Source organism: Schistocerca gregaria, unplaced genomic scaffold (genome assembly GCF_023897955.1).
Source record: "Schistocerca gregaria isolate iqSchGreg1 unplaced genomic scaffold, iqSchGreg1.2 ptg000458l, whole genome shotgun sequence".
NCBI classification, from domain to species: Eukaryota; Metazoa; Arthropoda; class Insecta; order Orthoptera; family Acrididae; genus Schistocerca; species Schistocerca gregaria.
Genome location: NW_026061876.1, coordinates 207,501 through 215,000, shown reverse-complemented (window position 1 = coordinate 215,000; position 7,500 = coordinate 207,501). Strand labels below are relative to the sequence as shown.

Here is a 7,500-nt window from a genome sequence, read left to right as displayed (position 1 = left end):
GGAGCCCGAGCGCCCAAAGGGGCGAATCGACTCCTCCAGATATACCGCCGAGCAGCCAGCCAGGACACCGGGGCTCTGCCCAACAGACGCGAACCGAGGCCCGCGGAAGGACAGGCTGCGCACCCGGGCCGTAGGCCGGCACCCAGCGGGTCGCGACGTCCTACTAGGGGAGAAGTGCGGCCCACCGCACACCGGAACGGCCCCACCCCGCGGCGAGTGGAAAGGCAACCGGACACGACCCCGCCGCGGATTGCTCCGCGCGGGCGGCCGGCCCCATCTGCCGAGGGCGGGGGCCAGTGGCCGGATGGGCGTGAATCTCACCCGTTCGACCTTTCGGACTTCTCACGTTTACCCCAGAACGGTTTCACGTACTTTTGAACTCTCTCTTCAAAGTTCTTTTCAACTTTCCCTCACGGTACTTGTTCGCTATCGGTCTCGTGGTCATATTTAGTCTCAGATGGAGTTTACCACCCACTTGGAGCTGCACTCTCAAGCAACCCGACTCGAAGGAGAGGTCCCGCCGACGCTCGCACCGGCCGCTACGGGCCTGGCACCCTCTACGGGCCGTGGCCTCATTCAAGTTGGACTTGGGCTCGGCGCGAGGCGTCGGGGTAGTGGACCCTCCCGAACACCACATGCCACGACAGGCGGCAGCCTGCGGGGTTCGGTGCTGGACTCTTCCCTGTTCGCTCGCCGCTACTGGGGGAATCCTTGTTAGTTTCTTTTCCTCCGCTTAGTAATATGCTTAAATTCAGCGGGTAGTCTCGCCTGCTCTGAGGTCGTTGTACGAGGTGTCGCACGCCACACCGCCAGCCGGCTGTGCACGCTACCGAGAAAGCACCGGTATGCGAACCGCCAGGCGACGGGCGCGCATCGCACGTTTAAGGAGACGCGGCCGGCCACACAGGCGACCACGACACTCCCAGGCGCCCGAAGCGGGACAAACGCCGCGCGCTTCAGTATACGTAGCCGACCCTCAGCCAGACGTGGCCCGGGAACGGAATCCATGGACCGCAATGTGCGTTCGAAACGTCGATGTTCATGTGTCCTGCAGTTCACATGTCGACGCGCAATTTGCTGCGTTCTTCATCGACCCACGAGCCGAGTGATCCACCGTCCTGGGTGATCTTTATCTTTTCAGTTCTCCACCGTCTCTTTCAAGACAGTTGCAGAGGCGGGACTGAGGCGTTTGACGGCCCCTGTTCCATTACTTTGTGTCCAACGGCCTGACGGCCGATGGGCGTCGTACGGCTCCACACCGGAGCGGACAGGCACTCGGGCGAAAGTCATTCAAAACCGGCGCCAGGCGCCAGGTGCCGCAGGCCAGCCGCTCCAGAGCTTCAGCGCTCGTACCACACAACAACACTTGCGCTAGTTTTGAGAGGCACGCGTGGTTCCGCACGCGGCGCACGGCTACTGCCGTACAGGTAGCGTGTTGCGCGACACGACACGCACATCGAAAGACATGCAGTCTAGTCGGTAATGATCCTTCCGCAGGTTCACCTACAGAAACCTTGTTACGACTTTTACTTCCTCTAAATGATCAAGTTTGGTCATCTTTCCGGTAGCATCGGCAACGACAGAGTCGATGCCGCGTACCAGTCCGAAGACCTCACTAAATCATTCAATCGGTAGTAGCGACGGGCGGTGTGTACAAAGGGCAGGGACGTAATCAACGCGAGCTTATGACTCGCGCTTACTGGGAATTCCTCGTTCATGGGGAACAATTGCAAGCCCCAATCCCTAGCACGAAGGAGGTTCAGCGGGTTACCCCGACCTTTCGGCCTAGGAAGACACGCTGATTCCTTCAGTGTAGCGCGCGTGCGGCCCAGAACATCTAAGGGCATCACAGACCTGTTATTGCTCAATCTCGTGCGGCTAGAAGCCGCCTGTCCCTCTAAGAAGAAAAGTAATCGCTGACAGCACGAAGGATGTCACGCGACTAGTTAGCAGGCTAGAGTCTCGTTCGTTATCGGAATTAACCAGACAAATCGCTCCACCAACTAAGAACGGCCATGCACCACCACCCACCGAATCAAGAAAGAGCTATCAATCTGTCAATCCTTCCGGTGTCCGGGCCTGGTGAGGTTTCCCGTGTTGAGTCAAATTAAGCCGCAGGCTCCACTCCTGGTGGTGCCCTTCCGTCAATTCCTTTAAGTTTCAGCTTTGCAACCATACTTCCCCCGGAACCCAAAAGCTTTGGTTTCCCGGAGGCTGCCCGCCGAGTCATCGGAGGAACTGCGGCGGATCGCTGGCTGGCATCGTTTATGGTTAGAACTAGGGCGGTATCTGATCGCCTTCGAACCTCTAACTTTCGTTCTTGATTAATGAAAACATACTTGGCAAATGCTTTCGCTTCTGTTCGTCTTGCGACGATCCAAGAATTTCACCTCTAACGTCGCAATACGAATGCCCCCGCCTGTCCCTATTAATCATTACCTCGGGTTCCGAAAACCAACAAAATAGAACCGAGGTCCTATTCCATTATTCCATGCACACAGTATTCAGGCGGGCTTGCCTGCTTTAAGCACTCTAATTTGTTCAAAGTAAACGTGCCGGCCCACCGAGACACTCAACTAAGAGCACCCTGGTAGGATTTCAACGGGGTCCGCCTCGGGACGCGCAAGCACGCCTTCGGCTCGCCCCACCGGCAGGACGTCCCACGATACATGCCAGTTAAACACCGACGGGCGGTGAACCAACAGCGTGGGACACAAATCCAACTACGAGCTTTTTAACCGCAACAACTTTAATATACGCTATTGGAGCTGGAATTACCGCGGCTGCTGGCACCAGACTTGCCCTCCAATAGATACTCGTTAAAGGATTTAAAGTGTACTCATTCCGATTACGGGGCCTCGGATGAGTCCCGTATCGTTATTTTTCGTCACTACCTCCCCGTGCCGGGAGTGGGTAATTTGCGCGCCTGCTGCCTTCCTTGGATGTGGTAGCCGTTTCTCAGGCTCCCTCTCCGGAATCGAACCCTGATTCCCCGTTACCCGTTACAACCATGGTAGGCGCAGAACCTACCATCGACAGTTGATAAGGCAGACATTTGAAAGATGCGTCGCCGGTACGAGGACCGTGCGATCAGCCCAAAGTTATTCAGAGTCACCAAGGCAAACGGACCAGACGAGCCAATCCGATTGGTTTTGATCTAATAAAAGCGTCCCTTCCATCTCTGGTCGGGACTCTGTTTGCATGTATTAGCTCTAGAATTACCACAGTTATCCAAGTAACGTGGGTACGATCTAAGGAACCATAACTGATTTAATGAGCCATTCGCGGTTTCACCTTAATGCGGCTTGTACTGAGACATGCATGGCTTAATCTTTGAGACAAGCATATGACTACTGGCAGGATCAACCAGGGAGCTGCGTCAACGAGAGCTGAGCAGCCGGCCGCCCGGGAGTGTGTCCCGAGGGCCCGCGCGAACACGCAAGCGTCCGCTCAATTATTCTGCAAACAGGAGGAGGCTGAGCTCCCCTGCACGATACACCTCGAAACCCTCTCAGGTCCCGGCGGCGCGCAGCGCCGTCCTAAGTACTTGGTCGGGTTCGAGAGAGGCGCAATCGCCCGGAGATAGGCGAGTAGACGCTTTCAGTGCGAACACCCGTGCTCCCAACTGAGCTTGCCGCTGCCGACAGAGGCCCGGGAGCGTGCTGTCGTGGCATTGCCGGCGGGAAACAACACGCGCCACCTACGGTGACCGGCAGCTCCAACGCCAGCGCCACAGAAGGGCAAAGCCCCACTTGGGTGCAGAAGCGAACTCTCCCAGCACAGCGCACGCGCCAACACGTCCGCAGAGCTGCGATACAAACCACCTGCGAGAACCGCTGGGGGCGACCGAGCAGCAGACGGCGTCGCGACGCCGAGTGCCGGGCGGCGGCGCATCCTCAACGCACACAGTCCGCAATCGGACCAGCACACTGCAGATGTCCACCGCGCTTCGCACCGGGCTCGGCAGAACCCACTTTGGCCGCCTGGCGCCGCGCGCAGGGTGCGCCGGCGCATAGCTGGGACGCCAGCCGGGCCCGTCGGCCGGCGCTCCTGCCACTGGGCGCCCCCCACCAGCCGGCTGTAGTGCGTGCGCTCACGCAGCGCGCGGCCAGCACGCCGGGCGGCCCCCCCTCACCGGCCGGGGACTGTCCCGCCAAGCCACAGCCTCGTATCGCTTCATACCCACATGGCCAACTCAGGTTCGGGGGCATGGCGGGTACCGCCGAAACAACCGGTTCACAGATGTACCGATCGTCGCTATCACCGATGCACCTGCAGCGCGAACAACCGCTCAACAACTGATTTCCAGTTCATTTGCGGATCTTTGGCAGCAAACGTATACGTCAATCTACATTTGCGAAATCTACGATTCTGGCATGCCTGCATGTTATGTGTCACGACACGCTACATCAGCCCACATACACACTGCGGCATGTACACGAGAGAACACGTGGAAGATGGTCCGCGCACGTGTGCAATGTCCCTTGCGCGGTCGACTGTCAATCGGCCTCTGTAGCATGTCGCAGATGTGGAACGCGGTCCACCGTGCTATCATGTTGTGTGGGGCAATACGATTAAATAGGAAAACCCTCGTCGCTACATCAACAGACGGCTCACGCTGATTCCCGGCAGAGGGAGGAGGGGGGGGGGGGGCCAACATGCAATACTTTCGTCCGTACCTACTTACCACATGTCTGTACGGCGTACAACAGTGCAATCTCGCTGTAATGGGGAGACGAGACAAGTAGCATCGTGCACAACATATGGCCCTTATGATTCGCCATTGTAGGGCGCAGCCGGTGTACGGTCAAGCATGTGCCACATTATGTCACTCAGTACGTAACGACGGATGATCAGTGTGGGTTACGCGTACATCAGCGGACAGTCCACACAGGCCGTACCAAAACGTACACTGACTGCATCGACAACCGAATGCAACTGAACAGCTGCAAGGCTCATTTCACAAACAAACGCCTGACCGACCAGCTTGGAAGGGCAGGAGGGGAGGGCGATATTCGTTCTGTAGCGGTACACCCTTCCAGTGGTTAGCGGGACTGTGTAGAAAGTACGCAACACTCGAAAGACCTTTATGTGAGGGTACGCACCATGGCATCAAGAAATACACATGACACCAGAGGATCCAAGCAGTGAACTATGTTCAGAGGGTTGCTGTTAGGCAAAGCTACATTCCTGTGACGTTACATGTGACAGTTAAGGTGCAGTGTAAGTTAGGTTAAGGTGCAGTGTAAGTTAGGTTAAGGTGCAGTGTAAGTTAGGTTAAGGTGCAGTGTAAGTTAGGTTAAGGTGCAGTGTAAGTTAGGTTAAGGTGCAGTGTAACTTAGGTTAAGGTGCAGTGTAACTTAGGTTAAGGTGCAGTGTAACTTAGGTTAAGGTGCAGTGTAAGTTAGGTTAAGGTGCAGTGTAACTTAGGTTAAGGTGCAGTGTAACTTAGGTTAAGGTGCAGTGTAACTTAGGTTAAGGTGCAGTGTAACTTAGGTTAAGGTGCAGTGTAACTTAGGTTAAGGTGCAGTGTAACTTAGGTTAAGGTGCAGTGTAACTTAGGTTAAGGTGCAGTGTAACTTAGGTTAAGGTGCAGTGTAACTTAGGTTAAGGTGCAGTGTAACTTAGGTTAAGGTGCAGTGTAACTTAGGTTAAGGTGCAGTGTAACTTAGGTTAAGGTGCAGTGTAACTTAGGTTAAGGTGCAGTGTAACTTAGGTTAAGGTGCAGTGTAACTTAGGTTAAGGTGCAGTGTAACTTAGGTTAAGGTGCAGTGTAACTTAGGTTAAGGTGCAGTGTAACTTAGGTTAAGGTGCAGTGTAACTTAGGTTAAGGTGCAGTGTAAGTTAGGTTAAGGTGCAGCGTAAGTTAGGTTAAGGTGCAGCGTAACTTAGGTTAAGGTGCAGCGTAACTTAGGTTAAGGTGCAGCGTAACTTAGGTTAAGGTGCAGCGTAACTTAGGTTAAGGTGCAGCGTAACTTAGGTTAAGGTGCAGCGTAACTTAGGTTAAGGTGCAGCGTGGGTTAGGTTAGGGGCCAACGTGGGTTAGGTTAGGGGCCAACGTGGGTTAGGTTAGGGGCCAACGTGGGTTAGGTTAGGGGCCAACGTGGGTTAGGTTAGGGGCCAACGTGGGTTAGGTTAGGGGCCAACGTGGGTTAGGTTAGGGGCCAACGTGGGTTAGGTTAAGGGCCAACGTGGGTTAGGTTAAGGGCCAACGTGGGTTAGGTTAAGGGCCAACGTGGGTTAGGTTAAGGGCCAACGTGGGTTAGGTTAAGGGCCAACGTGGGTTAGGTTAAGGGCCAACGTGGGTTAGGTTAAGGGCCAACGTGGGTAAGGTTAGGGGCCAACGTGGGTAAGGTTAAGGGCCAACGTGGGTTAGGTTAAGGGCCAACGTGGGTTAGGTTAAGGGCCAACGTGGGTTAGGTTAAGGGCCAACGTGGGTTAGGTTAAGGGCCAACGTGGGTTAGGTTAAGGGCCAACGTGGGTTAGGTTAAGGGCCAACGTGGGTTAGGTTAAGGGCCAACGTGGGTTAGGTTAAGGGCCAACGTGGGTTAGGTTGCCAGAGATGTGTCAAATCAGGATGTACGTTTGGCTGGTGTCAGGTGGTGGGTTGGTTCGATGCCTTTATAAGGGGTGTGGCCAAAGGGTATTTTATTACTTGTACCTTTTGTGTTGTGGCGTGGCGTTGCGTCCTGTGTTGATACTGGGTGGACCACTGTGGGTGTTGCTGGCTGATTTGAGCTGCGTTGTTTGCGGGTGATGTGAGACATTCTGTCTTATTAGTGGACGTGACGTTCCTCTTGTCGTTGTTTGGATAGTGTCCTGTGGCAGCGAGGATAAAATGGATGTTGTTGAACGATAGTGCTTTGGTGCTTTCGCTTTGTTACACACAGAGTGGACTGTGAGATAGGGTGACTGGGTCGAGTGCGGTTCACACTGTCCTCCCCAGTTTACAGTATGTATCATCTATGTATGTGGTCCTGCATCATTTACTAAGGAGGGACGTCAGACGACTGAAATATTAGTTATGTACTGATGTAAAGCAGAATGCTTACCTTCCACCAGTGGGCGAGTATCGACTCTGCCCCAGAGTTGCCACCGCAGGAAGAGGTGTCGGAAACACTACCCGCACACCGTCACCACTGTGCGGGGGGACGGACCCTCTATATCCTCAGCGGCGCACTCTTTGCCACCGAGCGTCACGTCTCGCGGCCCGCCGTCCAGAGCATGTATTGGGACAGCGGGACTTTGGCTTTTGGGAGATAACTCTTCATGAAGTGGAAGATATAGGGGTGGACTGCAATGTACGATTGCGGGAAAAGTCCGCCGTACATCCGCTCGAGTTGCGAGTCGGGCGGTGGGGGTGGCGCATTCACAGGTGCGGCTGGAGTGACCGTCGGTCCACCACTTTTGACTCGATTTGCGTCACCTGCGGTGAAGAGGGGGTGCAGCAGGCGTTTTACTCTGGGTCGTCAAGCGGGCGCTGTAGGCGACATCGACATC

The 7,500-nt window shown here is 55.1% G+C and overlaps 3 non-coding genes across 3 annotated transcripts in view; all 3 read right to left on the bottom strand.

Moving 5' to 3' along the window:
• The window catches only part of LOC126312937 (large subunit ribosomal RNA), a 4,222-nt gene extending 3,440 nt beyond the window's left edge, over positions 1-782 (bottom strand). The window contains exon 1 of the ribosomal RNA XR_007554845.1: positions 1-782. This exon is cut by the window's left edge and continues 3,440 nt beyond it. This is a non-coding gene — a ribosomal RNA (large subunit ribosomal RNA).
• A 188-nt stretch (positions 783-970) lies between these two features.
• LOC126312979 (5.8S ribosomal RNA) lies at positions 971-1,125 on the bottom strand. Its single transcript, XR_007554877.1, has one exon. It is a non-coding gene; the product is annotated as a 5.8S ribosomal RNA (ribosomal RNA).
• Positions 1,126-1,480: 355 nt separating this feature from the next.
• Positions 1,481-3,373, bottom strand: LOC126312922 (small subunit ribosomal RNA). Its single transcript, XR_007554831.1, has one exon. It is a non-coding gene; the product is annotated as a small subunit ribosomal RNA (ribosomal RNA).
• Positions 3,374-7,500: the final 4,127 nt, after the last annotated feature.